Source organism: Mandrillus leucophaeus, unplaced genomic scaffold (genome assembly GCF_000951045.1).
Source record: "Mandrillus leucophaeus isolate KB7577 unplaced genomic scaffold, Mleu.le_1.0 Scaffold1427, whole genome shotgun sequence".
Taxonomy (NCBI): domain Eukaryota; kingdom Metazoa; phylum Chordata; class Mammalia; order Primates; family Cercopithecidae; genus Mandrillus; species Mandrillus leucophaeus.
This window is the reverse complement of record NW_012101396.1, coordinates 234,249-248,584: the sequence shown is the minus strand read 5'-3', so window position 1 is coordinate 248,584 and position 14,336 is coordinate 234,249. Positions and strand designations below refer to the sequence as shown.

General features: G+C 38.3%; 1 protein-coding gene across 1 annotated transcript in view; it reads left to right on the top strand.

Annotated features, from left to right (window-relative positions):
• Positions 1-10,595: 10,595 nt before the first annotated feature.
• The window catches only part of LOC105535193 (melanoma-associated antigen D1), a 108,693-nt gene continuing 104,952 nt past the window's right edge, over positions 10,596-14,336 (top strand). Inside the window, exon 1 of the mRNA XM_011974187.1 lies at positions 10,596-10,706. The gene's annotated coding sequence lies outside the window, so the exon portion shown is untranslated. The remainder of the gene's footprint in view (positions 10,707-14,336) is intronic.

Sequence of the window (14,336 nt, the reverse complement as noted above, 5' to 3'; positions counted from 1 at the left end):
TTTGAGACGAAGTCTCGCTCTTGTCCCCCAGGCTGGAGTGCAATGGCGCGATCTCGGCTCACTGCAACTTCTGCCTCCCGGGTCCAAGCAATTCTCCTGCCTCAGCCTCCGGAGTAGCTGGGATTACAGGTACCTGCCACCATGCCCAGTTAATCTGTGTATTTTTAATAGAGATGGGTTTCACCTTGTTGGCCCGGTTGGTCTCGAGCTCCTGACCTCAGGTGATCCTCCCGCCTCGGCCTCCCAAAGTGCTGGGATTACAGGTGTGAGCCACTGCGCCCGGCCAGTTATAACTATTAAATATCCATCTTTATCTATGGTGATATTTTTGGCTCTAAAATCTAATTTTTCTCTTCCAAATTTAGCCTCTCTGGCTTTCTTTCCACTAAAGTTAACGTGGCATATCTTTGTCACATCTTTTAGTTTTATTTGTGCCTTTAAAACTAACATGCATTTTTTAATAGATAGCATATAGTTGTGTCTTACATTTTTATTCAATCTACCAATCTCTGATTTTAAATTGGCATGTTCAGACCTGTTACATTTAATGTCATTATGATTATGACTTGGTTTGAGTCTAGTATTTTTTTATTTGTCCCACCTGCTGTTTGTTTCCTTTTCCCTGTTTTCTGCCTTCTTTTGATTAATCAAGCATTTTTTTTTTTTTTTTTTTTTTTTTCTGAGATGGAGTTTAGCTCTTGTTGCCCAGCCTGGAGTGCAAGGGCACCAACTTGACTTACCACAACCTCTGCTCCCAGGTTCAAGCGATTCTCCTGCCTCAGCCTCCCGAGTAGCTTGGATTACAGACATGTGCCACCACACCTGGCTAATTTTTGGTAGAGACAGGGTTTCACCATGTTGGTCAGGCTGGTCTCGAACTTCTGACCTCATGATCCACCTGCCTTGGCCTCCCAAAGTGCTGGGATTACAGGCATGAACCACTGTGCCCGGCCTAGTCAAGCATTTTTCTGATTCTATTTTATCTCCTTTGTCAGCTCATTACTTGTAACTTTTTGTTTTGTTATTGTAGTGATTAGTCAAATTTCATTTTAAAGGCTTTAAATAATGAGGATTTTTAAAAAGATATTTATCCTTTTCGCTACCATTTCTGGCCCTCTTAATTCCTTTCTGTAGATACATATTTCCACCTAGTATCATTTTCCTTCTGCATGAAAGACTTTAACATTTCTTATAGTATAGGTCTGCTAGTAATGGATTATTTCAACTTATCTATGTCTGGGAAATGTCTTTATTTTACCTTCGTTTTGAAAGATCCTCTATAGAATTTTAGTTTAACATTTTTTTCTTTCAGTATATTAAAGGTGTTTCTCCAGTCTTCTCGCTTGCATTATTTCCAATTAGAAATTCAATGTCGGCTGGGTGTGGTGGCTCATGTCTGTAAACCCAGCACTTTGGGAGGCCGAGGAGGGTGGATCCCCTGAGGTCAGGAGTTTGAGAACAGCCTGGTCAACATGATGAAATCCCGTCTCTACTAAAAATACAACAATTAGCCAGGCGTGGTGGTGGGCGCCTGTAATCCTGTACATTGCTACGCCGTCACGTACACTACAATGTTCTTCTGCATATCTAATCTGCCGTTAATTTCCATTATCATAGTTTTCATCTTAAACATTTTAGTTTTCACTTCCAGAATATCTATTTTGGTCTTTTTCATATCTTCCATGTCTCTATGTAACTTTTTGAACGTATGGAACATAGTTATAATGTCTACTTAAATGTCCTTGTCTGCCAATTCTAACATCTCTATTAGCTGTGGCTCAATTTCAATTGTTTGTTTTTTCTCCTCAATATAGCTCATATTTCTATACTTTTTTTCATTGTTCAAAATTTTAATTGGATACTAGCTAGACATTATAGAGTGTACCTTGTTTGGTGCTGACTGTTTCTGTAATTATATAAATATTCTTAACATAGTTCTGAAACATAGTTAAGGTACTTAGTTTGACCCTTTCGGTTCATACTTTTAAGTTTTGTTACAGGACTGAAATGGTGTTCATTTTAGGCCTAATTATTTTCCACTACTGAAGCTGTCCTTCTGTGTACTCTACCCTACGCCATGAATTTTGAGGTTATCTAGTGTAGCTGGTGAGAACACCATTATTTTTGCCCCTTCATTTACTACAGACACTGTTGGCTCTAATCTTTTTGTGTGATTCTTTACCTGGTCTTGGGTACTTTCCTCACATGCATGCTCTGATCAGTCCTCAGTTGAATGTTGGAGGAAAATCTCTGTAGATATCTAGCTATCTACAGCTCTTTCCTCTTTGATCCTTTCTCCTGCAAAGTCTATTCACCTCAGTCTTCCTGGATGCTCAGCTCCATCTTCTTGATGCACCACACCCCAGAAAATATTTCAAGGCAAAAATTGAGACAGTCTTTGGGCTCACCTCATTTCCCCCACCACCATCATTCAGGGCTCACTATCCTTCCTTTCTGGATTTCTGGATCTCCAATGTCTTGGAAACGGTTTCCTATAGCTGAAACATATTTTGGTTATTTCAGTTATAAGGGTAAATCTGATACTTCTTATTCCATGTTGTCCATAACAGAACAATAAATAAATTTTTAATTGAGGTATTTTATATGCAATAATATGTACTACTCCTGTGTATAGCTCAGTTATTTCTGTATCTGTGCAATCACCATCTGGATCGAGATATTAACATTTTCAAGCACCCCTAGCAGGCTACCTCACTACTCTGTCTTATTGAAAGCTATCTTATTCTTTTGTTTTCACCTTGAGGAAACTTATGCTAGAATCAGGATAAATCGAGTAATTTTACTGCTGCCATGCCTACTGTCAGTCTCCATCTTCCAGAAGTAGTCCCATTTCAGAGATTCATTTTTTTTCCCCAACAGATGGTCATTACAGAGTGAATATTTTTGTCCAAGAATATTGGGTCTAAGTATTTAGATGTTCCCAGTTTAACATTGAAACCCACCCTGATCTCACTGTTACCAGTTATTTATTATTCACATAGAATACCAATAGATGCTACAGAAAGTAAGTGATGCTAATGGAATTCTGATTATGACTCAGATCATGAAAAGTAGCATGGTGCTGTCGAAAAAGTAATGGCTTACTTCCTCTTTTCCCTCTTTCCTGCCTAGACAAGAAATCAAAAACTTTATTTTAAAATCAGCGCCATTTCTTCCTGAATTTCTGATAGAATTGTTACTCCTATATAGCTCTGTTCCCCCTTCCTGATTTTTGTAGTATTATTTGCATACATATCACATCCATATATGTTACAAACCCAATAATACTTTATTATGATTATTACTGTACATACTCTCGGGCCTTGTAAAGAAGCTAAGAGATGAAAGGTGAGCAACTATGTATTTATGGTGTTTGCCACATTAACCTTTTAATTTACCATTTCTGATTCCTATTTGTTAATGTGAATTTGAATTGTTATTTCTTTACTCCAATAAGCTTTGCTCCCGCCCACCTTCCATGTGATGTTATTGGAAATTATATTGTATTTATGAATGTTATAGTCCCAACAATAAAATTGTATGCATTTTTATATAATTGTAGTTAAATGAATTAAGAGAAGAACAGAGAAAAATTATAGATTTACATAGCCATTTTTATTATTTTATAGTTTCCTTTACCAGTATTTACTTTGTGTGTGTGTGGATTCTGTGTGCTCTGTGCTTTTAGACTGAAGAAGTTTCTTTATTACATTTATTGTTAGATTTATCTACTAGCAGTGTTTACAATTTTTAAATCTGTGAATGTATTTATTTTGCCTTCATGTAAGTTTTTTATTTTTAATCATTATTTTTTTGAGGCAGGGTCTCACTCTGTCACCCAGGCCGTAGCGCAGTGGTGCAATCACAGCTCGCTGCAGCCTTCACCTCCCAGGCTCAAACAATCCTCCTGTCTCAGCATCCTGAGTAACTGGGACCACAGGCATGTGCTACTAAATTACCCACTGGCTAATTTTTAAGTTCTTCATAGACATGGGGTCTCTCTATGTTGACCAGGCTGGTCTCAAACTCCTGGGCTTAAGCGGTCCTCCTGCCTTGGCCTCCCAAAATGTTAAGATTAAAGTCATGAACCACCATGCACAGCTGTCTTCATTTAAAAGATAGTTTTGCTGAATGTAAGATTCTACGCTGACATTTTTTTCTTTCAGCACTTTGAATACGTCATCCCACTATCTTGTGGCCTCCATTATTTTTAAAGAGAAGTCAGTTAGTAATATTAGTGGGGCTCCCTTACAGGTGATGAATTGTTTTTCTCTTCTTCCTTTCAATACTGTCTCTGTCTCTGGCTTTCAGCGTTTTTCTGTGTATGGTTCTTGCGTTTATCACACTTGAAGTTTACTGAACTTATTGGATATATAGATTAATTTTTAAAATCACATTTTGTAATTTTATCAGTCATTATTTCTTTGAATACTTTTTTCCTGCTCCCTTTTCTCTCCTCTGTCCTTATTGCACATCTGTTATGTGTATATTTGTGGGCTTAATGGTGTCCTGCCTTTCTCTGGGACTCTGTTCATTTTTCTTCATTTCTTCTTCTCTCTGTGCCTCGGACTGGTGAATCTTAATTGATTTATCTTCAAGTTTGTTGATTCTTTCTTCTGCCCACTCAGGTCTGTTATTGAGCTCCTCACATGGATTTTTCACTTACACTTTTCAACTCCAAAATTTCAATTTTTTTGTTTTATAATTTCTATATACTAATATTCTCTATTTGTCAACATACCTCCTTTCCTTCTTTAAGCGTGGTTTCCCATGGTTCTTTGTATGTATGCATAATGGCTGATTAAACATTTTTTTCTGTTAAATCTGACATCTAGGCCATCTCACTGGCAATTTCTGTTGCCTCCTTCTAATTCCTGTGCATGGGTCAGACACTTCTGTTTGTTTGCATGTCTCATCATTTTTTTGTATAGCATATTGTTTTTTTTCATGATCTGTTACGCTGTCTGCCTCTGTTAGTATCATTCCCTGCTATTAGGCTCCACTAATTGCTGGCTGATTTGCTCTATTGTTTTGGATAACACCCTTGGGCATAAATTACTCAACAGTCTGATCCATTAAATTTGACCCCTTTGCAGGAATAGTTTTTGAAGCCAAACTGAAGTTCCTTCTGACTCTAGGAGGACTCTTGTTAGCTGTCTCTTTCTCTGATCCTCCCTGGAAAACTAGCTGGCTTGTGGTTTATTTTGCTTCTCTCATGGATCTACCAGATTGTTCTCAATGCTTACCACTAAAAACTTCATTGTTTTTGAGATTGTGCTTGTGCTTGAACTTACCACACTCTCTTCCAAATAAATTCAGTTTTATTGCGGAGAGCTTTGAAGCTCTCTTCTTATGGCCAGTCTCCCTCCTGGGCAACATCACTGCACCACTGCTCTGGGGCTTGGAGTGGAAACAGTGGACTGCTTCTCTCAGAGTGAAAGCCCTACTTTATGAGTTGAGCACTGGTTAGAGGCAGCACCCTCTGGTCTTCTTGGCTTGTCTCTGCCACTGTGGAACCTGCACTCTATGAGCAAACTTGAACGAGGGATATTAAAACCCCAGTATTTTTGGCTTGCCATACCTGACATAGAGTTTCCGCCCTATAAATGGTGGCTATGTAGAGGAAGGGCGCCCTGGGCCTCTCAGCTGCACTCACTTTGAATTTAGACTCTGCAACATAAAGCTGGAGGGGATGAAAAATACTAATATTGGTGGCCTGCTCACCCCAGGGAGAAATAATAGTCCTTAACCAGGAGATTGGGGAAGAAGAGGCTATATTTTCTTGGCCATACCCACCCAAATGATAGCTTTAATCATGATGATTTTGATGGGGGAGGGATTGAGTAGGTCATGGCTCAAGTGCCACAGACTTTCACTGTTCTTACTGACATTTATATTTTTTTGAAAAAATATTTCTTCATTTGTTCTATGCCTTTAGAGAAATTTTCTGAGCCTTTATATGGTTGTTTTAAAAATAATTTTTAGGCGTTATGGTTGTTTCCCTGTGCAGATGGTCTGTAGAACACCTGATACTTCCTTTCTGGAAGTCTGTGTTTTTATTCATACAAAAGCTGAGATTAATGGATATCTTCAAATTAAGTAGAGTGAAATCAGTAGAAGGGAAGGCAAAACAAAAAGCTGCAGAACAAATAAATTTAGGTTATTTGCATTAGCTGCTCATATCTGTAGGGAAAAAATAGATTCAGTCAAAATATGTTTTTGGAAAAAGAAAGTAAACCACCTGGAAGAAAAAAATATAAAATGGGATTTTCCCTCATACCTCACCTAGAATAAATTCCTAATGGATCAAATATTTAAATTCAAACATTGATTCGTTAGAAGTAACAGGAGAGCTGTTCATAATCTTGGAGGAGAAAAAGGCTTTCTAAATATACTCACAAGAAATTCACATCTGTAGCCTAAAAGTAAAAAGATGGAAAGGTATACCATGAAAGCACTAATCAAAAGAAAGATAAGAGGGCCAGGTGCAGTGGCTCATGTCTGCAATCCCAGCACTTTAGGAGGCTGAGGAGGGTCAATGACTTGAGACCAGCCTGGGCAACATGCTGAAACCCTGTCTCTACAAAAAATACACAAATTAGCTGGGCATCCTGGGGCACATCTGTGGTCCCAGCTACTCAGGAAGCTGAGGCCGGAGGATTACTTGAGCCTGGGAGTTTGAGGCTGCAGTGAACTGTGATTGCAACACTGCACACCAGTCTGGGCAACAAAGTAAGACCCTGTCTTCAGGAAAAAAAAAAAAAAAAAAAGAAAAGGAAGCTGGAGTGGTTATATTAATATCAGACAAATTATACTCCAGAGCAAAGGTAATTCCCAGGAATAAAGAAGGGCATTATATAGTAATAAAAAGGTTCCATTCACCAAGAAGACATAACCTTCCTACATGTGTATACACTAACAAAAGAGTTTCAAAATACGAGGAGACTTCAAAAAGTTTGTGGGAAAATATAATTAAAAGATAAAAATAAAAACTATAAACTTTATTTCTCAACATTAGCTCCATCAAGTTCAAAACACTTTTGTAAGCAATGATTCCAGCCATTTAGTCCATATCTAAAGAACTGAAGGGCCTGGAAATTTAACCATGTTAACACAGGTTTTTTCTTTTTTTTTTTTTACATTATTAATCAAAGAAAAACAAGCACCTTTTTAAGATTTTTTAAGATTAAGAAACAAAAAGAAGACTGAAAGAGCCCAATCAGGACTACATGGTGGATGCCTAATGATTTCCCATCAAAACTCTCTCAAAATTGCTTTTGTTTGATTGGAGGACTGAACAGGAGCACTGTTCACTTGAAGCTTTTCTGGGTGTTTTTCTGCTTAAGCTTTGGCTAACTTCCTCAGAACACTCTCATAACAAACAGATGTTATTTTTCTTTAGCCCTCCAGAAAGTAAACAAGCAAAATGCCTCAAGCATACCAAAAAACTGTTTCCTTGACCTTTGCTCTTGACCAGTCTACTTTTCCTTTGACTAGACCACTGCCACCTCTTTGTAGCCATTGCTGTGATTGTGCTTTGACTAGGCCACTGCCACCTCTTTGCAGCCATTGCTGTGATTGTGCTTTGTCTTCAGGATCTTACCGGTAAAGCCACGTTTCATTTCCTGTTATAATTCTTCAAAGAAACACTTCAGAATCTTGATCCCACTTGTTTAAAATTTCCATTGAAAGCTCTCCTCTTTATCTGCTGCTGATCTGGGCACAACGGTTTTGGCACCCATTGAGTGGATAGCTTGCTCAACTTCATTTTTCAGTCAGAATTAAGTAAACGGAACCAGTTGAGATGTGTATGGTATTGGCTATTGTTGCTGCTGTTAATCATCAGTTCTCTTCAATTAGGGCACTAACAAGTTGAATCTCTTCCTCACAAATTGATGTGGATAGTCTGCTGCTGTGAGCTTCATTTTCAACATTGTCTCATCTCTTCTTTTTTTGAGACAGGGTCTCACTCTGTCACCTGACACCCTGGCACTGAACAGGGTGGAGTGCAGTTTTTGTGATTATGGCTCACTGCAGCCTTGACCTCCCAGGCTCAAGTGATCCTCCCGCCTCAGCCTTCTGTGTAGCTGGGCTTAGAGGTGCACACCAACACACCTGGCTAGTTTTAAAATTTTTTTGTAGCGGTGGCGTCTCGCTATGTTGCCTAGGCTAGTCTCAAACTTCTAGGCTCAAGCAATCTTCCCTCCTTGGCCTATCAAAGTGCTGGGATTATAGATGTGAGCCACCACACCAGGGCTTCATCCCTTCTTAAAACAGGTTATCCATTTGTAAACTGTTGATTTCTTTTTTTTTCTTTCTTTTGTTGTTGTTGTTGTTGAGAGTCTTTCTCTGTTGCTCAGGCTGGAGTGCAGTGGCACAATCTTGGCTCACTGCACCTGTAATCCCAGCACTTTGGGAGGCCAAGTCAGGAAGATCACTTGAGGCTTGGGGTTTGAGAACAGCCTGGCCAATATGGTGAAACTCCATCTCTACTAAAACTACAAAAAATATATATAAATTGCCGATTTCTTTGGGCATTGTCTCTGTAAACCTTTCATAAAACATCAATGATTTCACCATGCATCCACTCAGCTTCACCATAAATATGATGTTTTTGTTTCAATCGTAGCAGAATTCATGTTGCTCTCACAGGGGCTCTGTTCAAACTGATGTCCTATCCTTCTTAACACTTCAAGCTAGATCCTGTTCAGACATGTTACAACGAATTAGTGAGCGTTTATTTTGGGGCACAAAATTTTTGAAATCCAGGCATAGCTTTTTAAATAATATGTATTTCCACCAACAGTTTGAAGACCCCTCATATATAAAGCAAAAACTCAGAGGCTGAAAGAGTAATTCACAAGACAAATTCACAAATATAATTAGGGATATCAACACTCCTCTCTCAATAATTAAGATAATATGTTACATAGCAGATAACCAAGGATACAGAATAACTGAATATTATCAATTATCCCTAGCTGATATTTATAGAGCATTTCACTCAACAACATGAGAATGCATTTTCACATTCTTTTCAAGTGTACATGGAACATTCACCAAATTGACCATATCTTCAATCATAAGACAAAATTTAACAAATATAAAAGAACGGAAATCATATACTGTAAGTTTGCTGATCATAATGGAATTTAAAAAACAATAGTGGAAAATAACGGGAAAATCTCCAAATACTTGGAAATTAAACATGCGTTTCTAAACAACCCATGGGTCAAAGAGGAAGTACAGGCTGGAGACAGTGGCTCATGCCGGTAATCCCAGCACTTTGAGAAGCTGAGGCAGGAGAATTGCTTGAGCCCAAGAGTTCAAGACCAGCCTAGGTAACAAAGCAAGACCCCATCTCTACAAAAAATAAAAAAAGATTAGCTGGACATGGTGGTGTGCTTCTGTAGTCCAGCTACTCAAAAGACTGAGGCAGGAGGATCACTTGAGCTTAGGAGTTTGAGGTTATAGTGAACTATTATCATGCCACTGCACTCCAGCCTGGATAACAGAGTGAAATCCCGTCTAAAAAAAAAAAAGGAACTACAAAGGTGAATTAGAGATCATTTTGAACTAAATTAGAATCAATACACAAAAATATCAAAATACAAAATATAAAGATTGGTGGGATGCAGGTAAAGCAGTGCTTAGTGGGAAACGTGAGTCAAATTGTTGAAATAAATTGTAAAAATACCAGCAAAACTAAGGACCTTACTGCTAGTTTCCTTCTTTGCTCTGACCACATTTTGGTCATTTGTTCATTTAACAAGCATTGATAAACACATATTTTATGCCAGGCTCTTAAGTGTTTAAATGCCATCTTTAGCTCTAGGCGGTGGGATCCTAGTATAATGTCTCTAGGTGTAGCATAGTATTTGGGACATGGTAGGTGTTCAGTATATACTTGTGGAATGACTAAAAATAGCCACAAGAGATCGTCCCCTGTGATGAGAATTGTGGTGCAGATTTGGGGGCCAGGAGAACTTTCTGGAGGTAGTGGCAATAAATAATTCAATTCTAAACTTGTTTTGAAGGTATTTAACCAGAGTACGGATTTTTATTATTGAAACATTTTTTTCAGTTTTCATTTTCTTCTTTTTCTTGGGGAGTATGTAAAATAATGCAAGAGTGCTTTCTAAATAAGTCCACCTCTATTCTTTGGACATTGGAATATGGTATGTAACTCTGGATACGATTTCAAAGCAAAAATGATTTAGATTTAAGATTTTAAAAAAAAGCTTGAAATTGAAGTACACCGCTAATACAAATGAACTTTTTAAAAGTGGTGTGCCAGAAAACAGTAAATCAGTTTGGAAAATATGTAACTGTAGACGTCTAAGACAGAGAAAATGAGGCCTGAGTTAAGGGATTAAGATGAAGGGAGATATTCTTAAGGCGAATCAACAAGGAGAGGTGGCGAATTGTACATGAAGGATTTGGCAGAGATACTGCAGTTCCTGGCACGACTAGAATTAGGATTTGTAAAAAGTTAGTGATTCTCTCTCCCAGCCGGTTTACATCACAATGTATGTGTTCATCTATTGAGGGAGTCAATGAGATAGAGCATTGCAGAGCTTGCTAGAGAGGCACAGGAAGTTGCCTGAAGTGAAGGAGGGGGCGGCGGCTGCAGAAGCTAAAGCTTCCGCCAAACAAAAGAGGACAGCACTTCCGGTCACGCCATCGTCGCTGCCTTCTTCGTCAAGGTGAGTGTAAAGAAGGGGACTTGGTAATTCTCACAAATAAATCCCCATACACTCCAGGGAAACCTCCTTTTGTGCCTCAACGTGGGGTGGAAAGGAGAATTCATCCCCGCGAACGTTGTATGATGGATGCTTCTGGCGCCTGTGGTTCTGATCTCACCGTCTCCTCCCTTCTCCTCCGGAGATGGGGAGCCCGCTCCTGCCCCACCTCCTAACTCTTGTGGTCCTTTTATCCGCTTGACTCCCGGTCATGCTTCACCTCTCCTCTTTATCCCGGATCCTCTTCTCTGATCCGAGCCAGGGTCATTCCCTCTACCACAGGTCACTTCTACCTCCTACCTCTCACCTCCGCCTTCTGCCCCCCATCCTTTTAACCTGCGACTCTTTGCAAGCCCTTTCCTACACTGCTTTACTCCCCCTGCTGGCCTTTGGTCTTTCCTATTCCCCTCCCGCAGAGACCAATAAATTACGCACTTTGCAACAGTAGGTGTGACTTCAAGGTCAAGGCTTTTTTTTTTTTTTTTGGTTCTTTTAAAGTATAAGCAAAGAAGCAGAAACCTTAGAGCCCTAAGAGACATAGGTACTTGTCCAAATTATGTTTTTTTATTTTTTTAACTCAACAAAATTACACATCATTTAGATACTATTGTACAGATTTCAGTCTTCTACATATTGCATTTATTTTTTTCTGTTGCTATAGAATTGAATCCTCAAATTCTGGGGGGCAGACATAGTGGATTATACCTATAACCTGGTGTCAGCTTCAGCGTAAGCTTTCCTATCCCCTGTAAAACTTCTCTTAGTGGAGGAATCACAAATTTATTACTTTATATGAGTTGAGTTTATTATGCAGTTTCTTTTCTGGTCTCTGATAGCAACATTAAACAGCAAGCTGACATTTTTCAGACAAAGACTTTTTCTCAGAGCTTTGCAAGTATTACATAATCTATTTATTGCAATGTGAAATGTACTTTTACATTTGTGACCATGTCAAATTTATCTTGTGAGAACATTAGTTATTAAATAATAATCACAACTTATTATTGCCTTTACCAAATGATCATTAAATTTATGGTGAGAATCAGTGTTTTCCAGGCTCTATCAGGATCTAATGAGGAATTTAAGCAAAGTTCTCTTTGAACAAGCAGTTGACTCCTTCCTGTGTGTTATGCTTGCCAAAATAAGGGGTGATTATCTTTTCTAGGCCATGTACAGTTTTTATTTAAGAATAAACAATGAGGCAGAGCTTTTGTGACACCAAAACACTTAGGAACTTTTCCAAAGAGTATTGCTGATGTCTCTTTATACTCTATTTAAATCATTATTAGACAGCATTTAAATGTTATCATACTTGTTTCAGCCCACTGTGCATCCGTCCATTCATTCAATAATTTTTTATTCAATAATTTTTATTTGCCAGACAGTGTTCTCAGCACTAAGGATACAACAGTGGATAACAAAAACAAAGTCTTTTAAACTTTAGCTGGGGGACAGACAATAACTTAATATATAATCAATATATATTGGCAAGTGGCACTGGTGTTAAATGAACAAAACAAAAAGATATGAAGAAATAAAAAAAAAACAAAAAAAGAGATAAATATATAATAGGTTGTAATGTGGAGAGGCTCTGTTATTTTAGATAGGATGGGCAGGAAGGCTTCACTGGTAAGGTGATATTTGAGCAGGGACCTGAAGGAAGTGAGGGCACACAATATGCAGATATTAATGGGAAAACAAAATTTATGTCATAGTCTCTGCATTTGTTCACTCTGTTTCCTAACCCGCCCCCACTTTCCCATTCCCCTAGTGGTCACTTTTCTGCATAGTATTAATTCAATGCTCTGCATACTCAGATAACTTGATCCATTCACATAAATTTCTCATATTCTCTTCTTTCTGGCTAGCTTCTTGCTACCATTTAGGCGACTTGTCAGCCTCTCTAGTAAGACATATCACTGTCTCCATACCCACCTCATCGTCAGTTTGTTGATTGCTGGCGCATTGTGTGCTAACCCATGGCACATATGATTATCTCTTTCGCTGCTCTTATCACTATGTGTTCATAATATGTTGTCCATAAATATTTGGTATGGTAAAGTGAAATGAACTCAGTGCTTGTTTATAACAGATAAAACTTTTAAATATGGTTTTCTCCCTAATGTTCAAAACCATTCTCTAAGGTCAGTATTATCATTGTCATTTTACTGATGATAAAACCAAGACTAGGAGGTATGTAGTAACTTGCTAAACTGTGGTACAGTTTATGGAGTTAAGGTTTTTCAGACACTCAGTCCTGGTCTGGTTCTCTCTGTCTCTGTTTCTTAATGAGAAATAGAAAATATACAGAATATTTTATTATTTTATAAAACAATCTTGGTATAGAAGTTATATTTTTTGTGCTTCTTTTACAACTTAGATCATATCAGGTGCTTGATATGATATTAAGCTCTGAGAGGCATGGATAATGCCTCTTTTTACCAGAATATTTTTAAATAAAAAATTAAGCAGAAGTTGAAAGAAGAGTACAATGAAAACTTTTATATTCTGGACCTAGATTCAACAACTGTTAACCTTTGCCATATTATCTCACTCTCTCTATTACTCATTCTCTTCCTCCATCCATCTATCCATCCATCCATCCATCCATCCATCCGTCCATCGATTTATCCATCCATCCATCTATTTCTTGATCTATTTTGGCTGAACCATTTGACACTTGCAGACATTATTTTAAGTAAATGTAAATACATGCAGAAAAGTGCACATTATCATAAGTGTATAGCTCAAAGCATTTTATTTACTTATTTATTTTTTTGACGGCGTCTTGCTCTGTCGCCCAGGCTGGAGTGCAGTGGTGAAATCTTGGCTCACTGCAACCTCCGTCTCCTGGGTTTCAACGATTCTCCTGCCTCAGGCTCCTGAGTAGCTGGGATTACAGGCGCGTGCCACCACGCCTGGCTGGTTTTTTTACTTTTAGTAGAGACTGGGTTTCACCATGTTGGCCAAGCTGGTCTTGAACTCCTGACCTCGTGGTCCACCCGTCTTGGCCTCCCAAAGTGCTGGGATTACAGGCATGAGCCACCGCACCCGGCCAGCTCAAAGCATTTTCACAAAGTGAACTCAGCTGTGTAACCAGCATCAAGATCGGGAAATTCTGAAAGACCCTAAATATATTCCCTATTTGTTACTATTCCAAATTAATCACAATCCTGGCCTCTGTCACTGTGTAATAATAATTTTGTCTGTTTTTAAACTTTAAAAAGTAACACAGTTTGTGTTAATTTTTTGACTTGAGGATTTGTTTTTGAGATTCATCCATGTCATTGAGTGTAGTAGTAATTACTGTATTTTCATTGCTATTCCATTGTATGAATGTACCACAGTGTAGTTACCCTTTTATTGTAGATGACATTTTTGTCGTTTCCATTTTCAGCTTGCAAATAGTATTGTGAACACTCTAGTACATGTCTTTTGGTGACATATTCACACATTTCTGTGGGACATATACCTAAGAGTAGAATAGCTGCATCACAGGTTATGTATATGATTAATTTTAGTAAATACTGCCAGCCAGCTTTCCAAGGTGATTGTACGAGAACACTCCAAACAGAATTTTTTTTTTTTTTTTTT